Raw genomic sequence first — 21,924 nt, forward strand, 5'->3', positions numbered from 1 at the left:
TTGATTTCTTACTTGATGAATTCACGGAGCCAATAACTCCATCAACAGACGGTTTCGGTGGAGCTTTGGTTTGTCCGTGCCTCGGGGCATCTGGCAAATAGTCATACAAAGTACCTGACTGAGAAAATACTAAGTCGAGGTATTGAGCTCGCGCAATCGCTTGCTCTTCAGTTACACACGCCCCCATTGCAATATCTTTGGCAATTTTAGGGACAAAGGACGTGGTAAACCAGTCGGTCAGGAGTTGATCGGGAATCCAAAATTTAATCAAACGACGGCGCCTTCTCCATTCATGTATATGATCAGAGATGTGCGTTGCCGTATCCTGTTTCAGAGACGTGAGCAAATGGGTCCCAGTCTCGTACCGAATGGGTAACTGAAAATGAGTAAGAAAGGCCATAGCCAACGAGTTAAAGTCTGAAAACATACCGCGATTAAGTTCGATGTACCATTTTGCGGCTGAACCAGTGAGGGTCCTCTGGAAGAGGCGCAGTCGGATAGAATCATCAAGCCATGAGTTAGATGAACACCAAAGGTGATATGTCATTACGTGGGCTTGAGGATCCTCTCCGGCTTTGCCGTCGAACTTTGGACAGTCACCTGGTATTTTGGTCGGAACCGGTGGCCAATATGAGTTATGCAAAATAGGATCGTTTGTTAACTTGGACACATCGGGTAGTTCCAACGTAGCCAAAAATGGTAGCTGCGGGTTGAAGGACATCTGTGGCTGAGGGTTCGAGGCGGTATTAGGGTTCCACCCAGATTGGGGTTGCCCCCACGAACTTTGTCCAGACGGACCTGGCCCGAAAGGACCGGCCGCATAGGAATTTTGTCCCGATGGACCTGGTCCGAAAGGACCTGGCACATAGGGAGTTTGTCCGTAGGAGTTTTGTCCGTGTGCGGACGACTGTCCCTGTGTTTGCCCCCCAGCTCCCCATGAATTAGCAGCTTGCCCACCAGGTTGACCATATTGATAATTTTGATAGGGAGTGACCTGTGGTTGCTGATAATTTTGGTAAGGAGCATACTGATTTTGCCCCTGGGGTTGCTGGTAGCCATGTGACTGCTGGGTCGCATACGGAGCCTGGTAGGCAGGCTGCGTTTGATATGGAGGTTGATAACCTGTTTGAGTCTGAGGCCCAGAGTACTGTCCTTGAACCGGTTGAGGTTGGACCACACGTCCCGAAGGTTGACTTGGTCGGATTCGAGATGGACCTGGTTGGCCAGCAGGATAGCCTTGCTGAACGCCAGGTTGTCCATGTGCCACCAAGGGTTGTCTTCGCGGAGCGGGTGGTCGAATTGGTTGGATAGCTGGTTGACGCCGAGGCTGGCCAGCTTGTCCAGGTTGACGGTGAGGGTAGACCCCGGGTTGATTTGGCTGTATAGACGGTTGGCCCGTTTGTCCCCCACCGTAACCGGGTTGGGAAGAGGGTTGGGCTTGCTGTACGGCAGGCTGCCCTCTTTGGTATATAGGCTGGGCAGAGGGTTGCCCCCCTTGCCCAGAAGGATTTGCGATTCGAGGGGTAGGTGGGCCCTGTTGAACATAGGGTTGTCCACCCTGGCCATAGGGATACCCTTGCTGGACGGCTGGTTGATTTGAAGGATTGTAAACTGAGCCAGTTTGTCCAGAGGGGTACCCTGGCTGGAAACCAAGCTGGTCTTGAAAAGACGGTTGCTCTGGCTGCCCAGTAGGTTGATTCTGATATGGGTATGGCGGACCTCCCATGTCCATAGGTTGTTCCTGGTAAGGTTGACCTTGTGGATGCCCAGATTGTCCTGGGTCAGGCAGGCCATACAATGGTTGCCCTTGAGGGGGCTGCACGTAGAATGACGGGTCCTGATTGGGTGGTCCTATGGGCTGCCGAGGAGGGTCTCGGTTTCCAAAGTACTTAGTAGTGTGGTCATACATGACATTCAAAGATTCCTCGTTCTCTTCGAAAGGGCGACGAGGGAGACCTGAGATTTCCTCAAGGAACTCACCATTTGCATCGAAGAAGAAAACAGGACCATCGTAATCTGGGTCCGTTATAGGTTCCCCATAAGCATCATACGGTCCTGATCCTGGAATGCCTCCAACAAAAGAACCAGCTTGAGGAACTTCAGACGAGGGAATCGGTACAGCACTGACGACCGGAGTCGAACGTGCTACACAAACAGTAGGTTGAGCGGGAACTGAGGTGACGGGCAGGTTGAGTTCTGACGTGAGGGGTGGGAAAAGAGGCTGCGAAACAAAAGGGCCGATCGAGGCAGTGAGAGTAGGATCCCATATAGTGGTAGAAGTTGTTCTAGCATCATACCTATCCCTTAGCGATTGATATCGTGGAGGGAGGGGAGATGAAGACGGGATCGGGGTCTCAATGTCTGTGACCGCGGGTGTCTCGATGTCTGTGACTGCGGGTGTCTCACCTGTGCTGGAAGCTGCCCCCTCCATCGGAGATGACATACCTAAAGGGGTACGGGGGGTTTGGGGGGTATCCCAATCTTCTTCCCAGACGGGATTCCAATCCTCCAAGTAATCTGGGTTGCTTGGGGACCGTGCGTTAATAGGCTGGATACTCGGAACAATGGGAAGAGTACCGCCTACAACTGGTACCTCGGGAGCAACAGAGGATTGAGAACCTTGGTCACTTATACCGGAAGTTGATGGGTCAGCCAGGATGACCAGACCCCTTAGAACTCTTAAAGGAAACTATCGATAAAAGCCTACTCAAAACTATCGCACACAAGACCTAGAAAAGGTGATGTTATCGTGGCCAAATTAATTTTAAGACGCAAGGACCAAACTTGACCTTTTCATATTTCAGGAGTCGAGAAAAGGACAAAGATGACTCCAGTCTCCTTCGAATGTTTAATGAGCACGAAGTGACAAGACGCTCACAGGCACCTTTTCGTTTAGGGAGTCCGAAAAGGATCAAAAGTGACTGCTCTGGAACTCTAGGTAGAGGGTGTGCCAAACTCTTCGCAAAACCACAGAATACTTTTTAGGGTACGGGTGGTCAATCTTCGTGAATGCTGTGTTCACTGCATTGCGAATTGTAGGGCGGCCGACTCGGCTTCCTATGGATAAAGGATAAAAGCCTAGTGGGGTCTCCCTATATACTCGACGGTACGTGGGAGCGCAGTCCGTATTAGACCACTATCGAGTCACAGAAGGAGGAATCACCCAACCTAATGTGAAACAACAGTGACTATGTTTTAAGACGCCGGAACACGTCTCTAACCTAGACCTCTAAATATTTGCGTTTAGTTCCAATGCGTTTTTAGATTCATTTGGTTCATTTTATAGTTGATCTTGAGATTAAGTTTCGATTTCAAGCTCTATCGTATGTTCGCTCACAATTACTTAGATGCAATCTATATGCAAAAGAATTTCGTTTCGTTCGATGAATTCTAGCTACGAGAGAGCAAAGAATTTTTTAAACAAAAACGAATACAAACAAACAAGCAGCTAAATGCAACTAAAGCGAGGAAAGGAAACTTTTCTTTTGAAAATGCAAATCAATGAAATGTTCTTTTCCTTTTCGAATTTTAAAGCAAGCTACTAATTCGTTTTCTTTTCAGTGACATAAAACACCTAAAGGAATTTGGAGGAACTTGAACACCAAGTAAACTACTTAATGAGAGCACACAAAGTTCCCGAAAACACTCAACCAAAGTCTCGAAATCAAAAGGAAACAAGGCAATGCACGAGCTATGTGATCTAAGCTCTGCAAAACAAGCAAGGATCGCAAGCAAGGAGGAAGCGAAAAAGACCACTTGGAAGCACAATCCAATACACTCTGACAATCACTGAAAAAATGCGAAAACGAGTCTAGAACGAGCTGGTCAATCAAGCAAACAGGGATCCTCACGGGAGGCTTGACACACACACGGCCACTAGATGTCCTAGGGTTCAGAGTGTGCAATCAATAGAGAAAAGCAAACATCCGACGGACCAGAGTCGCAACCAGTCAATTAGAGACCCAACACAATCCAGTAATCGCAAAAGTAAGGATGAAAACACGAACCAAGCAGCGAGAAGGGAAGTTGTTTGCAAACTCAAAACCAAGCAAAACGAAACCCTATGGAGTTGAGCTCCGTAATCAAACAGTTCAAAGTTCAGAGAGTGAAAAACAAGTCATCAGACAAGTGGGGAGAAGAAGGGAAAGTCACAGCAAGAGGTTTAGGAGGTCAATTTGGACAAAAATGAGTTTTTCAGGCTCAGCGCGGGTAGCCTTCAGCAACTTGGCGCTGACAGGGGGAGGCCTTCAGCAACATTGCGACGTCAGCGCGGAAAGTCAGGGAAAAGGCGCGCTGCCCTAGAAGAAACGAGGTCAGCGCGGATATAAGGCACACAGACGCGACGACCAAAATCACAAAGAAGAGTGGGCGCGATGTCAGCGCGGAAGAACACGAATAAAGCGCGCTGCCCTTGAAAACGAGGTCAGCGCGGCTGTTAGACGTACAGGCGCGATGAAGAGAAAACCAAAGAACAGAGTCGCGATGTCAGCGCGACTGTTCCGAAATAAAACGCGCTGAGAGCAAAAAACAAGGAAAACCGAAATAAAACTTCCCAAACCAAAGGCAGGAGCTTTTCAATGATAAAAATGCTTCCCAGAAACGCCCAGAAAGTTCATAAGCAAAAAGACAATCCCAAAAACTCGAAAAGAGATCAATCAAAGCCAAACACAAAAGTGGACTCAAGAGACAAAAAGGCTGATCCCCAGCGGAGTCGCCAAATTGTTGGAGAGGTAAATCCCCTCTACGGATAGAGGTGATCCCTACTAGCCCAATAGGGGTCTAGCAACAATCACACAATGCTGCCACGCATGTTCCTAGTTACAATTAAACAAGAAGTAAAGAGCACCTACTTGGATTCCTGCGCTGTCGTTGGACGAAGAGATGTCTCCTTCGCTCCTTCGCTTCGGCTGGTCACAGTCCTCCGCGATCCCCGCGAACGAACACCTGCACACACGAAGAGAAGGCAAACGCAAGCGTGAAATCTAGTAAAAGTAACTATATGCCAGTCAGAAAAGACATAATTCACATTTATCCATTGCATAAACAAACGAGAATGGAACAATAATAGCAGTCATCTATTATTAATCAGAATAGAGAAGAGTACAACCAAATGTTCTGACGTCGATAAACTTCTCAGGAGGGATCAGTCAGCATGTATCTCAAGCATTCACCTTTGAGGATGGTTCTCCCAAGACAAACAACTCTCTCTCTATCACACAAATGTCACAAACAAACTTTCCCAAGCAATGAATCACTTCCACTCCTAACACACCAAACCTATAGCAGCAATCTGAGCACTACAAGCTCTGTACAATCCAAGCTAAGTCTAGCTAGTTCCCACTAGTTTCTAACTAGCTGCTCATGGTAATGGTGGAAGTTTATATAGGAGAAGGAGTCTCCTAAAAAGGTGGAAGGATGAGCTTATCTTCAAGGGGAGTAGTTGCAAAGGGTCGAACAGACATGCCATAGAAGGGAGTCGATATTCACAAAGCTAACAACCAAGCCTGGAGAGATCTGGAAGGCTGGTTGTTTGAACAAATTCGCCCAAACTGGATCAGCGCGGATTATATGGAGACTGCCGCGCTGTCAGCACATAACAATAACTGAACAAGTCATGTCAGCGCGGAAGAACACGGGAAAGCCGCGCTGTGCGTCATCGCGGAAAAGTGATGTTCTTCCGCGATGGCAGCGCACGAAATACACTGTGAGGCGCTGGTCATCGCGGTTATTTTAGGAACAGACGCGCTGATGCACAAAACTTTGGAAAAATGGGTTTTTAAGCCAGTTCAGGGATCAAACACTTAGTGATTGTGACTTCTGGACACAGCAGGGTGACTGACAGGAAGGCAGTGATAAATTACTGTGTAACAATGCCCAGTTGGGTGGTTGAAATTGACTACAAGAATTTGCAACAACAAGAGGAATTGGAAAATGAAGCAGTATGTTGGTAAAGTATTTAGGAGTAGGGACATTGTGGGACACTAGTACCCAATAGTGTCCATTGATTGACATGATCATGCTATGACTGATATGATGGTTTTAAGGGAGGTATATGCCTTGTTTTTGTACCTTATGATATGAGGAAGCCTTGCCAAGGGATGTATTGCCCAAGATGGGGGTGGCAATGGAACTTGGAAGGTGTGTGACTACACAGAAGGGGTGACCGGATTGCCCGAGGGATTGTGTAGAGAAGAATAGAAGGTCAGGGATGATTTCTTTTTGTTCAGTAGCATTTCCAGATGGAATAGGATGAACAATGGGAGTGTGCGCTGGAACAATGAGTTGATAACTATTCATTGAGAGGACACATGGCGCAAGATTGTAGCGCTGGACATTGATGCAGTTTTTACTTTTGTAATGGATTATGTACTTCTTGGGAAGGAGGTGAATCCTAGTATTACTTTGAGGGTGGGGGTGTGAACCTCTGGATACTGTTGTTGTGGATGAAGGGATCATATCCTTTTATTTTCTGGTTGAGAAAATGTCCATATGTGTATAGCATTGTAAATATTGTATTGAGCTGGATTTATAAAGATCCATAGGCAATATGGTTATTTGTTGGTTGAAGAAAATGTGTATGTGTGTATATGTGGTTATTATTGTAAATACCGTAATGAGTTGTGTTATCAAGCTCCAATAAACAGTATGATTGTCACTTTTCAGCAGGATGTCATTGTAAATATAGAAACAAGTTGTTTTATAAAGCTCCATGGGTAGTCTGTTTTGTTTTTAGAAATCTTATTGGTAATAGGTCTTGTTGAACACCAAGGATAGTGTTCCCCCAAGGGGGAGGGTTCTGTAACAACCCTGGTTAAAAATACATGTAAAAATGCATAATACCATGGTCATGGGACACGTATTCCAAGCTGGATGGTGGAGAAAACATCCTAGTGGGTGTTCATTCGGTTTATTATGGCTAAGGAAATTGGAAAATGCAAAGGCATTGAAAGGAAAAAAGGCATTTCTGGCCCACTTATTTATGAAAATAATGTAAATTAGGAGAAAAGGAAGGTGAAAGGTCATAGGTTGCATGTGAGGAGAAAAATGAAGAAAAATAATGGAAAATGAGGAAAATAATGGAAAATGAAGAAAATAGAGGCCTCATTGATAAAAAGGCTTCTGAGGATCAGTGGGCAGGCTTGGTCAGTGAAGGTTGGTCAGTTCAGTTTTGGTGGAGCTCTCTTCTATTCTCTCTCTCTCATACTCTTGTATATTTAAGGTTTTCTTGGAGCACTCTTGGAGAGTATGGCATATTTGGAGTTTTGGAGCAATAAGGAAAAGGAAGAGAAGGAAAGCACAAGAGGTCATCCAGATCAATAGCTACAACGGGTTTTTCTTACACGTATCGAGTTGCATGTATTTTTCCTAACTAGTTTTGGCATGCATGACACATGCATGTGTATTTTTGGTCATGATATGTCATTGGAATGGAGGATGGCTGGGATTGACAATGGATTTTCCTAGAGTTTCCATTTCCTAGATAGCCATGATGTTGTGGGTTCATTTCTTTATTTTTCTGGTTGGTTCTCATGCTTCCTTTAGCTTGGGTTAAGTTATTGGTTTCTGGAAACCCTAGTTGGAAAAATTCTCTAGAAGCCCTGTAATGGCTTGGGTTGAGTTACTAGTCCTAGAAGCCATGGTTGGAAAAATTCTCTAGAATCCTTGTAATAGCTTGGATTGAGTTACTAGTTGTTGGCTTGAGGGGGCCTGACCCAGGTTCAACATTAATTAGCCAAACAAATCCCTACACTATTGGCCCTTTTGGCAACAACATGCAGAGCGCAGAACGAAGTCTCACCCGAAGTAGTATGGGGGGGATGTTGGAACCAAGTTTCTGCACCCTGAGATGGTTGTGATGTCGTTTGATTCCCTTTATCCCTGCCTTTGCGCAGGTGGATTAACTTTAGGGCTTGCAAGAAAAACCCTCTATTCTAGCCTTTAATACCTTTGCGAAAGTATACGACTGACCTTTGCGCAGCCCTAACCTATGGCTTAGGTACTTCCGTGCTACTATGGTAGCATGCTATGCATATCCTCCAATTATCCTAAGTGATTCACTTATCTCGTCAAATACTTAAAGTTAACACTGCGTGAGCAGATATTTGTAATTGCATTCATTCGCGCATCATATAAGCTTAATAAAGGAAATTCATACATAAAATATCCAAACATGTCAACAGAACAAAGACACAAAAATTGTAGAATAACTCCTTTTATTAATACCCTCCAAGTGTTCACAGACTCTATCCACCCTATGCACACAGCTGCAGGGGTTCGCGCACTCAGCTGCAGACATCTACCCTAGGCCTTTGCACACTCAGCTGTAGAGCCTCTACCTACGCTACGACCCAAGACTTAGACTTCTTCTTCAAAGCTATCACTATATTACATGATCTACCATTCTCTTCCTTAATGCCTAAACTACTTAGAGCATAGCTCTTTTTATACAATCCCATGGTTCGCGGACCATGGGTAGATCTCTTATAGCCGACTTTACTTTACAAAACTAAGGGTGGACTACCCTTTTTGACACATAACACCTTCGCACTCCGTGACCACAAAATGTGGAGACTTTACAATTATATTACAAAAATTGACTTAACATGGGTTCTTAGCCCCAAAACTGTACTTGGGGGATCCCGCTCCCAACAGGCCCCCAACACAAACATCGTGACTCACCCTTGAGTCACTTGATAGGCTTGGAGATATTTGCACAAAGCCTATCCAGCTCGACCTAAATGACCGCAACTTTGGTCATGCACTAAGCTGTTGCCTGATTCGCATCTTCAATTGTCTTCTCGGTTATTGCTCCTACGTTGTTAGCATGAATATATTGTTGCATCGCTTCCAGAGTCGCAAGCTTACCTTTAATGTTTCTTGTGACTATGTAAGCTTCCTCTAGCCAGGGATTTAGTCATGCCTTCAGTACTACTTCCTTGTGCAACACTACATCCACCTATTCCTTCAGCTACTTAGCTTCCTACAGCTTGGCTAACCTCTATGTCAGCGCGACAATTCATGCTATGCCCTTAACTTCGTTATAGAACTATTGGAGTTTGCATGCTTTCATCTCTAGCAAGCCGATCAAGGCCTCAAATGATTGCTCGAACAACTATGTGTAGTCTACTATTACACTCTCCACCATCACGACTGCTTTGGTGATAGCGGCCACCCGTTGTTCCTTGACCTTTGGAGGTGTTGAAGACTGGGCCCTCAAATGGAGCTCTGTAATCTATAGGTTCAACTCCAACTGAACTTGTGCCATATTTGTCCAAGTGTCGCGGACCCCTGTGGCCAATTTACAGATGCGGACCTCGACTGGCTCCTCCTTTGGAATGGCCAACTCTGGGACCATTCTTCATGCCTCCTCCACGACCTATATGATCTTCTTGCTCTGGTTGGTCGCCTCGACCTCAGCGACGATGGTAGCATTTATCTGTAGGGCCATCTGTTCATTGTTTATCCTCTGTTCCCTAATCACCTAGAGGGTGTGGTGCTAATGAGCCCTCAGCTCTACAATTACTCCATGCTGCAAGAGCTGGAGTTCTTCACACGAAAGTGCTGCCAAGTTTAGTCCAATTCCCTTCAAGGTGCTGACAATAGGCCCGTCAGCCTCATTTTCCATGGCCAGTGCTCCATCTAGCATCACTATCGCACTGGAAGCCTTCGTGTGCAATATATTGATAGCCTCTAACATGTCGATAGCCAAGCTAGTAAACAACATACCAACTTGCGACGCATGGGTCTGCAACCCCTGTAGCTTGGTCTGGATGGCACCTAGGATGATTTGCTACTGATTTTCAAATTGCTGCAGGGCCTCCGCAGTGATATCTCTGTCTGTGTCACCAATGTCATATAAGTTGCCCTCTATCAATGTGATAGGGTCCAACAAGGTCTTGGATTCCTTGGATTTCTTTCTGGACCCTCCCTTCTCTAGCTCTCTCGGGTGCTTAATGCGGGCGGATGTCTCCTGGCAGTTTGCATCGTGCTGCTCTATATCCTCCTCTTCAGTCTCAAGTGAAGGCAACCATGTGCCTTTATCAAAGCACCACTCTAAGCCACCTGTCTGTTTTCCTGCGTCTTTTCCTACCTATTCTGCCTGGGCCTTGTCAATGGCCTCCTTTTTCCTCTTTTTGACCACCTATGCCATCTTCAGCTTGGCCTCTTCCTTCTTCTTCTGTGCGGTTGACTTGCTTCCACCCACTGCCAAGTTCGTGGTAGTGCGCCACCCCGCCAGCCATTTATCAAGCACCGCATCAATGGCATCATTTGTGGCTAGGTACAACAAATCGTACCACTTCTGCACAGGGTCCTTCCACGCCCTAATTGACATCTGATGGAAATTAGCTTTAAACTCGGCATGGCTCTGCAGGTTAGCATATACTTTACGCAACAATCATGGCTTGTGATTGATGGCCATCCTGATATTCATTTCCATCAAGATCCAGAAGATCTTACTATCCCAAACTCGCTCCACGTCCTTGGTCACCCACAGTGAAGTGTACTTCGTTGATTTGGAAGGTCTGGCGTGACTGAGGGGAATTGTCTCTCCTCTGGTAGCTCCCATACTACCAGTATGATCAAAACCAAGAGCCACGCATAGAGGAAGGTCTTGCTTTTCTCTTGCACTTTACGGCAGTTCACCAGGAACTCTCCTTGAAGGTAGTCCGACCAATTAAACTAGACTCCTTCCGTGCACTATTGTGAGAGCACGACGACAGGCCCCAGCACCTCATCGGTACGACACTTCTGCATCACCTTCCCTGCAAGGATCTATGTTGCCACCTTCACAGCGGGGTCGCAGATGCTGGAGATAGCGTACCCGCATAGCTTCTTCACCAGTTTGAACTTCTCCTTCATTGATTTTGCAAGTGCCTGCTCACCACCCTTACCGCCAAATATCATGACTAGATTTTCACCTGTATACCGTAGGCACGTTATTATGTGAATCAACATATCAGTGATGGGTATCAGCTCCTCCAGCCACAAACACCCATCATGCACCAAGCATAGCAGCTGCTTGATTACCAAAAATGTCATGGAGGTACGGTTATAGTGCGGCACCTAGAGCAGGTTCAACAATCCTACCTTCTCTACCCCCTTCTGCCACCTCTATAGCGCCAACGCTGTCATCCCCATATTCGTGTCTATGATGTGGCACATCAGTTGTTCAGTTTCTAGGTGTGGGAACATCTTGTGGTCTGCCAAGTCTGAGTTTTCGAGCTTCAATATTGGCACCCGTGCCAAATGCAGACCATCAAAAGCAATTTCATCTGGTAGCAGAGGGGTTTGCAGGGGAGTCTTACTTTCATCAATGTCCTTTGGGACCTTGGACTTAGGCTTGCACGGAGGGACATACTCCGACAACCGTGTAATAGGGTCTGCACCCTAGGCTTCAACCTCCTCTATTTCCACTCCCACATCCTCATTATCCATCAGGATGTCTTCAATATCCTCTTCCTCTGCTTCTAGGTTTATAGCCTTGCCTTTCTCCTGGGCAGTGGGCTTTGGTGGGTTTCATCTTGGTGAGGTGCACACTAGTATGGCAGTCTGCTTGCCCTTCTTGTCCTTCATGGTCTCCTTGGTTGGGGTTGGCTTCAGTCTCAGTGTTCATGGGGATTTAGGAAACTTTGCCAATACTTCGGCCACTTCTGGGGAAGCTACTTCTGCCTCTCTTTCAATTTCCTGTGCCAGCTCCTCTACTACTTACTGTGTATTGATAACTTCTGGAGGTGCTGACATGATATTTCACAAGAATTCCGTGTGTCTACTGGAAAATTCACAAATACCCTATAAACTATGAGAAGCTCTTATTGCTCATGATTCATAAGTACTTGAGAACTCAAAAGCTGAATACTCAAAATGCCAAGTGTTTTTCACTGGACAGCCACCTGTAATTTATAGGGAATTTTGAATTCAAATTTTACCACTCCCCCTAAAATCAGCTCATTAATGCCAGATTGGCGACAAATTTTCAAGGGTCTAAGCCATAAATTTCATCTTAAATGTTGGCCACCTGTTGATCATCTCATTCAGGAAGTGTGTACCATGATCACTCATCAAGATCTTCGGACTGCCAAATCGTGTTAGTACATGCTCAAATAGGAACTTCGCAGTAGTCGTGCCTATGCAATCCTTCATCGGCTGTGCTTCTTCCCAATGAGTCAAATACTCCGTAGGAGTGATAATATACCTTGCTTCTATCTTCCCTTGTGACTGAATGGGTCCTATAAAATCTATCGCCCACTTCTCGAAGAGTTGCAACATCATTTGTGGATTAAAATGCATTTCATCGCTCCACGATGGCCTGCCCATTCTTTGACATACGTCACACACCTTGCAATATTCTTTTGAGTCCTGATGAAGGGTTGGCCACCACAACCCTGTGCGTAGAATCTTCTACACAGTTTCTCTCCTTGCATAATGTCCTCTCATGACACCCCCATGAGCATCCGCGAGGATGCTACTTCTTTCGAACTCAGGTATATGCCATCGCAATATCTCATCAGTCACCATTTTGTACAGATACCCAACAATGACAAAGAAATCTGCTGCCTACACCACTAATTCCTTCTTTTGTTGGATAGTGTATCCTTTCGGAGCAGTTCCTGTTGTTAGGAAGTGTATTATATCCTCAAAATGACCATCCATGACACGCACTACAAATAGCTACGTGTCAGGTAATCCTTCTTCCAACTTAGTAGGTTCCTCCCTTGTTTCGATGCACGATAGATGGTCTAGTCCTGTGTTCAATCGTTTAGGCTTCACAACCACTTTAAAATCATACTCCTGGAACAAAAAGAGCCACCTGCAGATTCCTCCCCCCCCCCAACACAGGCTTATTGACTAGGTACTTTAGCACAGAGTGATCTGTATACATCTTAAAATGGCCTCCCAGCAAGTAATGCCTATACTTCTGGATCGCATACACCATATCTAACCCCTCACGCTTAGTGGTGGAATAATACTTTTGTGCTTTGGATAATCTGTAGCTTGCGAATGCAAGAGGATGGTCCAATCCTTCTCTGCCAACCTATGTCAGTACTACTCCTAGTGTTATACATGACACGTCGACATGTATGTGAAACTCTTTCTTCCAGTCTGGGAAGACTAGAATCAATGCAGTAACCATCTTTTCTTTCAATATATCCAAGCTCTTCTTACAGTCATCATTCTAGCAGAACGTGACGTCCTTCTTCAACAATTTCTCCATAGATGCGGTGATATGGGCGTAGCCTTTGATAAACTTTTTGTAATATCCCATATGTCCTAGAGTAATGCACAGTTGTTTCACGGTCCTCGGCGCTTCCAAGTTCAGTATCACCATGATCTTTGTGGGGTCTACCATCAGTCCCTATTTGCAAATCACATGCCCCAACAAGTTTCCAAAAGGAATGCAAAATAAACAGTACTTCTTGAGATTGAGCGTGATCTGGTACCTTTGACAGGTATCCAGCATCAGGCGCAAGCTTGCTACATGGCACTTAACCAGCCCAAATACAATCCAGTCTTCAAAATAAACCTCCAAGAACTTATGAATAAATTCTTCAATGCCACAAAAACCATGCGCGAGAAGATCGCAGGCACATTATTCAATCCAAATGGCATTATAGTGTACTGAAAACAACCCCACTCAGTTGCAAAGGTTGTCTTTCTCCTATCCTCTGACACGATTTTGGTCTGGTGGTAACCAGAGAACCCATAAATGAACGAATATGCTTCCTGGTAGCCTACATTATCCAACACTTCATCAGTGAATGGAGTTGGGAAAGGATCATGCACACAAGCCTCATTCAGTTTTCTGAGATCCATGCATACCCTTATCTCATCCTTCTACTTCTTCTCTTGCAACACCATTGGGCTTACCCAATTAGATTCTTCCATAGGCTCAATGATGCCTACTACAAGAATCTTGTCTAGCTCTAAGCGAACCTTCTCCTTATATTTCGGATTGAGACAGTAAGGCCTTTGCTTAACTGGCTTCGCGTTGGGCTTTAACGTGATCTTCGTCATTCCTAGGCCCCCGATTATTCCTTTTATATATTTTAACTTGGTAGGGAATAAGTCCTAGTATTCACGGAGAAATTCAATCTCCTTATCCACCTTCGCATCATCCCAATAGTCTCCAATCTTCACGGATTTTGGTTCTACCTCCATATCAATGTTCACTTGTTTCGTTTTCAATGTTGTGGTTATATCAGGGTTCTCAATTTGTGGTCCCTGAACCTCGCGGTGAACTTCTGTTTCTGGAATGTTAATCTTCTGCAGATCCTTGTCCTTTTCTTTAGTAATTACATTATAACATTCTAGCACGCGACTCAGCTAAGTAGCCCATTTAGGCTTAATCAGGTCTAAAGGATCTTGCAGTATCCTAAAGATTGCTACTTTCACCTCTTGTAGCACTTCATCAATACTGTCAAACCCATCCTCAAAACTAAATGTCATCATGAATCCTTCATGCAAGATATCCCATTTTCTTGTCCCATGACAAAGCTCTGTTTTTATATACCAATTCATTGGGATAACATCTAGGGTATGACAGAACAAGTACACCCACTCAAGTTGGGGCTTTTCTCCATAAGCCTGGGTCCATTTGGCTAGATGTGTGTGTGGATCATTATGCCCATTATACTTGTCTATCAGTCGCATCTTAGGCTTCCCAAATCATGTTCTCATCATCCTCCTACATTCGCGCCAATCATCAAAGCATCCTTTATGCATACCCCACCATCTTGCGGGTGTAGCACGCAGTGCCCAGTCCAATTCCTGGAAGCATTACTTTTCTAGTACCCCTCTTTCAAATGCATCCAAAAAGATATCTACCTCAATCATACCATCATAAGTAGGAATATTTCTTACCTCTGACGACACATAGCACAACGACCGGGTCATCATGTTGCAATTTAGCATAGTTACTTCATGTAACGAATTCTGCTAGCATTCTATTTATTCATCAGACTCCAAAATGTAGGAACTCTCATGATCCTATGTAATCCATCCATCTGCGGTGGGATTCACCCAATCTTGATATCATGATGTTATCTTATAGATACATTCCAAGTCGTCATCACCCTCATAGTCATGAACAGGGTCAGTATAGCGCGATCCATCAGTAGGATCGAGGGGTACTATTACATGCAGTGATTTCTTCTCAAAGATCATCTTTCGCTTCTTCTGATTGATTACCCCATTCATATCAGTAGCCTAGTCAATTCCCAAGAGCAGAGGATAGGGATCATTGTCATCCACTATCTCTATTACTTCAAAATCATCCAACACGCTCGCTCCCTCAATATCCACGGTCACCCCCTACAGCTTCCCCATGGGGATAATCTTCCGCAGATTCGCCATCCTTAGTTGAATCAGAGACTATTGCAGCAAGTCTCCCCAATTTCTCCCAAGTCTTCTTTGGTAGGCAATTCACATCTGACCCTAGGTCCAAAATGACTTGGTCCATTTCATACTCTCCTATTTATGCAGTCAGTCTCATCTCTTGTCTCATCCTTGCTTTATGCTTGTCAATATTTCATACTACGCGCGGCTCACTTGGCATAGTTTGATCACATCTATTGATGAGTTCTTGTAACCCTTTCACAGCCTTACTATCACGTAATAACTTCATACAGGTCTCCAGGAATGTTGTGAGCATAGAGGGGTCCATATCCTGCTCAGGCTTATCCTTGCTTCCTAAGGTTGAGGCCTCAGGGCAGCTCTTCTTAGCTTCCATGAAGGCTTCACGTGCATGCTACAAATTGAACTCGACCTCCTTTTTTAGGGCATTTTGAAACCATGTAATCTCTTCTATCTATTTCCCCTTGTCATCTCTTGTCGTGATTCCACTTATGATCACTATACATACGTTTGGATCTTCCTCACGCAGTTATGACCTCATCATCTTCAAGTTTTGAGTTGGCGGAGGTGGTAGCACCCCTTTGTCACTTATCCTATCTATTAACGTAGGAAAGTCTTCCATTTCATGATCAAACAATGTGCAATACTTGCATGACGGAAATACTGTATTAGTGCAATCGCGGGCATAGTGTCTTGGTCCTTCGCAATTGTAGCAAATCAACTGTCCTCAATCTCTACTAGGTCCTCCTCCACCTCGGCCTCTTCTGCACCCCTGAAATCCTATCCACGCCATCCATGAATTCTGGTCACAGGGCCGCGTTTCAGCCTGAACCCTATAGGCAGGAGTTCTATCCATATCAGTTCATAGCTCCTGCAAGTATGCTCATCATACCCTATCGACTTACAAAATTTGCAAAATAGTTGTTGCGGTGTTTGTACAAACTTCTGTAGCAAGTGACAGTTATCCGTGGCTTGTTTTCTGACTACCTGACAGATAGCGCACTATAGTGCAGGCCCTGCGCTAGGTCCTACTTGAGCTTCTAGCCTTAAAGGTATTAGTCCTCCTCTTGCAATATAGTCTTTAGAGACGGGCAATGGTCTTTGACATGACCCTGACTCTTGCATTTCAAGCACCATAGCTCCTCATGTACCTCTAGTCGAACCATTGTGTACTGCTTCAAAATTTTCATCTCAAGGCTCAGATTCTTCAGCTACACATGGATCTATTGAACTCTTAGATTAGGATCTTGCATTGGAGTTTCATGTAGTCTCATGGCAATCTCCAAGGCCTCTGCTTGAGTGGTTATCTTCTGATGCGACAGTGCACCCCTTAAGTGTGGTAGTAGCAAAGCCTCAAACCACTCGCGATGTTGTCCAGCTGTCAAATTCATGTTGGCTTCATGGATTGTACATTTCATCCTCTAATCCAGTTCCCAAGGCGTCTCGCCTGGTTGCATCAAGATCTCTTTGAATCCCACAATCGACTGCGCCCTAGATTTACACCTAATAAATTCCCTATTCAGTGCTACCTAGATGTCTGCCACTCCAATGTTCAGGTTATCATTAGAGTACTTAATATAACAAGTTAGCACACGATCTTACAGAGCACTAACCAGCGTCACCTTCTTTATATGATCATTTGTAACACCTTGAGCTTCCCATATATCCCTCACAACGAACCAGAATTGGTCCGGGTCCTCATTTCCCAAGCCTTTGAACAAATGAAACTTCACTATATTTGCCATACCTATAGAGCTTGGTTCTCTCTTATTTGAGGGACTCAGATCTTGATGGTAATAATGTCTCTAGAAGTATACCAACACAATTAGGTGGCCTAAAAAATGTGGTTATTATTGATCTTGGTAACAATTTCTTTATATCTAGTTTTCCATTGGTGTTTGAGAATCTAGCCGATTTTCAATTCTATAAGTCTCTGACAACTCTATTTTTGGCATCATTCCCTCAAATATTGGTAACATGGTGATTTTGACTAACCTGTATCTTTGAATCAACAAGTTCTCAAGCAATACTTCTTGTGCAAAAACTATTAATCTAGAAAATTTAAAGAATTTACACTTAACATTTTTCTCCCTTAGAGGGTCCATTCCCTATGAGATATCTAAAATGAAATCCCCTAGTAAGCTATACCTTTCCAAAATTCAATTATCATTCCTATTCCTGAAAATATGGAAAATTTTAGCAAACTCACCACTTTAAATATGGTGGACACACAAATCAAGGGAAAAATTCCTTCTAAATTGCACAAATACAAAACACTTATAACTTTGATGCTCTCCTTCGATTTATTAACTGCTTCTCTTTGACATACACTAGCGAGCCTCTCTTTATTATGTTCCTCTATAAATAAAAACCAACTAAGTTAGTGGGCCTCTACCTCAACGGTTACAACAATGCAAGGAAGTTGACCCTATCTCGTTGGCTAAAAACTATTTTAGTGGTCACATCCTTCTAGAACTTGGAAATTGCGCTCTTATAAATCACATGAGCCTTAGTAGCAATCAACTAACACAATGCATTACTCAAGATCTTTACTATGAACAACGTTTTAATGAGATTGATTTGGAAAAAATCTCTTTTGCTAGGGGCATTAGAAACACCCTCATCAATTGTGAGAACATCACCCAAATGATAATGAAAAACAATATAATGAGTTGTAGAATTCTTAATCATATAAGTGTGCTTTTGTAGATGATTATGGAACTGGTTACAAACAACTTCGGAGGCCCACTGCCTCGAAAAATATGAAATTCAAGCACCCTCATGGAGTTTAGTGTAAAAATAATTTTCTTAAATGAAGTCTTTCTTCCCTTGTAGATAAGATAGGTTCATTACAATAGTTTATTATTAGTGTAGAACCCTATAGAAATTAGTAGACTATCTAATCACTCAATATGTTCTTTAGATGGGAATCATATAGTAGAAGAAATTCCTTCAGAAATTTTGCTAATCCATTAGTCTAACCACTCTTGATTTGGGAAATAATTGTCTCAATGGGTTAATTCCCAAGTGGATACCTTGACCAATTGTAGTGTATGGCTCTCTCCCTAAACATATCAGGTTTTATTCTGAATCAAATATTTTCATGTTTCCAACGTATTGCAATCTCATATTCAATATCTTTGCATCATCATGGCTTGTTTGATTGGATGAGAAGAAACTTTCAACACCCATTCCAATAGAAAATGACAATTAGCAACAATAGGCTTATAAAGAGAGTTTTGATTTCCCTATTGGGGTTTAATTATTTACCTACATTGGACCCCTCCCATAAATACCTCACTAGAGAGATTCCAATAGAGCTTGGAGATACTATCAAGATTCAAGGCCTAGCTTTCGAATTCAATTAGTTGATATGTACAATTCCTACTACTCTTAAAGGTATTAATAGCTAGGTGAAGCTAAGAATATTGGAAATAAACTTCTTGGTGTAATTCCTACATCTCTTACAAAATGTAAATGATACAATCTCATCTTGATTTGAACAACAATGATCTCTCATGTCACTTTACACCATTTTTGTCAAACGTGGTAAACATTGTTGGCCTATATGAGTAGAAAAATAAGATTTTTTGGTGATATTGATGGATTACTCCTAGAGGGATCTTCATGGAGAGTTCATATGCTAAATTTGAGCTAAAAAATTTCAATTCAAAAATTACAACATCTTTGGGGAATCCTTCATACATAAACTACTTGGCACTGCAAAACAATAAATTCACCAATAATACCTTCAAAGTTGGGTGGGATTGAAAAACTCAAGTTTATGGAGATCTCTAGAAATGATCTTAGTGGGGAAATGTGCCATGAGTTATATGATCTATTAAATTTATCCTTCTTCAACCTTTCAAAAACTTCACAAGAATGGTCAATTACCAAAGGTTGATTACATTATACTCTTATTAGGTTGTCTTCACTAGGAAACAAGGTTCTATATAGAGGGCTATTGGGCCTGGAATTCCTAAAATTCCAATATGATAGTATAGAAAAATAAAATGTCCCATTTGTTGAACAATTGGAATATTTTATTGCTTATAAGAATCTCAGTTGGAAGTATTCTTGCTCTGTTAAGCTAAATGGGAACAACATTCATTGCAACCATGAAACCAAATCAATGCTTTCTTAAAAACTAATCTAATGATTCTCTAAGCATAAATGTGGCCATGTTTTAGGAACCTCTCCTTTGATTAAATTTCTTTGTTATTATTCAAGTCATTATTAACTTTTGTAAGACCAATGCACACTTGTCTTCTATATGATCATTGTAAAGCACATAAATTTGTGGATATCCCAAAAATATGGCTTTGTAAAGAGGCATGGAGAAAATTAAAAATGTGGTAGTTTATGTAACCACCTCCCACCCCCTCCGGTTGTCTCAAGATCTAGAGGTGTTACCTATTTAACCTGATCTCCAAGGTATGTCATTGGGGTTACAAAATGTCATTTCTAACTTTCCTAAAATCATTGAGTTAAGAGGCTTATGAAAATATAAATTCCATATTAATCCAAGTGTCATATAAAAAGTTATGCTTGTTAGAACATTGGCCCATTAAATGAGGCCAAGTCATCATTAAGGCAACACATGGCACACATGTGTTGGCCTTCACCAGGTCCAAGTGGCACTATGATTTCATCCTTGTTGGTCCACAAGCACTAGGATGTGCTGGGTTGGGCTTATTAAATGTGAGGAATTAGTTTGCTAGTAAAGTAACTGATGGACAAAGGCACCAACCAAAGTGGAGCTCCAAATTGCACGTCATCGTAAATCGTAGCTCCCTTAACTTTTTTCTATGCATAAGAATGGTTTTTATTTGGTGGTCGATAGCCTATGAGCTTGGTGGATCTACCTCGACATACTTCCCATCGAATTGTGATAAATCACCTCCTCTTCACTCACAACACGATAAAGCTCAATGTCTGAAGGTTGAGCACAGAGTGCCGAACCTCAGAACATCCTGACATCATCCCTATCGACCTGTCATCTACTTGACCCATTATAGCACCTAAAAGGCCCGAGGGCTAAGCATCTAATGGTCCTAGCCTGACGGATGCCATTTTGGGTGGGTTTCTCAACCATGACTCTACCATGCCTCCACTGCACAATTTTGATGGCCAAAAGACCAATGGGGCCCACCCACTTTTCATATTCCATGTAAGCCTCATTCTTAATATTCCACTTTGCTTCTATTATGAGGATTTGAGTAGCTTGGTAATCTAATGACATGCATCTAATATCAAAGTTCTTCCCTATGCCAACTAAACCTCTATGGTTTATAACTTATCCATTCAACGTGTTAGTTTATTTTCCATGGTCGTAAGGGGATTGATACATTAGGATTGGCTATTAACATCTAACCCACATCGTTCTATGATATACCATGCAAATGGTTTGGTCAGATAAATGTCTAAACACTAGTGGTACGACCTGGCTCTACCCTATGAAAATATTGATTAATTTGTCCATCCATCAATCTAATAGCAAGGAGGACCAAAAATTGTAAGGTTTCCAAGTAAACAAAAATAAGGTTGTAGATGCCTCAAGGTTTTTTCCTTCACACTTTATGGCCAATGAGCCCCATGGTATTAAGGCTTAATGTGTTTTGAAATTACCAACACCTGAGGAAAAACACCCTTAACATTGAATGTACAAGTTTCATGATTAAGAGAGGGGTGGGAACAAAGCCCCAATTCTAGTTCTTAACAAACCTTGCATATTTGTTCAAAGAATGCCATATCGATCAACCTAGCTTAGCTACACTCTTACTGCAACATCCCTGGTTAAAAATCCATGTAAAAATACATAGGACCACGGTCATGGGACACATATTCCAAGTTGAATGTTAGGGAAAACATCCTAGTGGGTGTTCATTTGATTTATTGTGGCTAAGGAAATTAGAAAAGGAAAAGGGAAAGGCATTAAAAGGCACAAAGGACTTTTTAGCACAATTATTTATGAAAATAATGGAAATTAGGAGAAAAGGAAGGTGAAAGGTTAGAGGTTGCATGTGAGGAGGAAAATGAAGGAAAATAATGGAAAATGAAGAAAATCGAGGCCTCATTAAAAAAGGCTTCTGAGAATCAATGGGCAGGCTTGGTTAGTGAAGGTTGGTCAATTTAGTTTTGGTGGATCTCCCTTCTATTCTCTCTCTCTCATACTCTTGGAAACTTAGAGTTTTCTTTGAGCACTCTTGGAGAGTGTGGCATACTTGGAGTTTTGTGTCAAGAAGGAAAAGGAAGAATAGGGAAGTGCAAGAGGTCATCGGGGTCAACAACTATAGCAGGTTTTTCTTGCATGTACCGAGTTGCATGTATGTTTTCCTCACTATTTTTGGCATGCATGGGATATGCATGTGGATTTTTGGTCGTGATATGTCATTGGAATGGAGGATGGCCAGGATTGAAAGTGGATTTTCCTAGCCTTTCCATTTCATGGAGAGTGATGGTGTTGTGGGTTCAATTTTTTTATTCTTCTGGTTGGTTCTCATGTTTCCTTTAGCTTGGGTTGAGTTATTGGTTCCTGAAAGCCCTGGTTGGATAAATTGTATGGAAGCCCTG

Source organism: Pinus tabuliformis, chromosome 3_1 (assembly GCF_031772625.1).
Source record: "Pinus tabuliformis cultivar Carrire ecotype Pingquan chromosome 3_1, CPIR1, whole genome shotgun sequence".
Lineage (NCBI taxonomy): Eukaryota > Viridiplantae > Streptophyta > Pinopsida > Pinales > Pinaceae > Pinus > Pinus tabuliformis.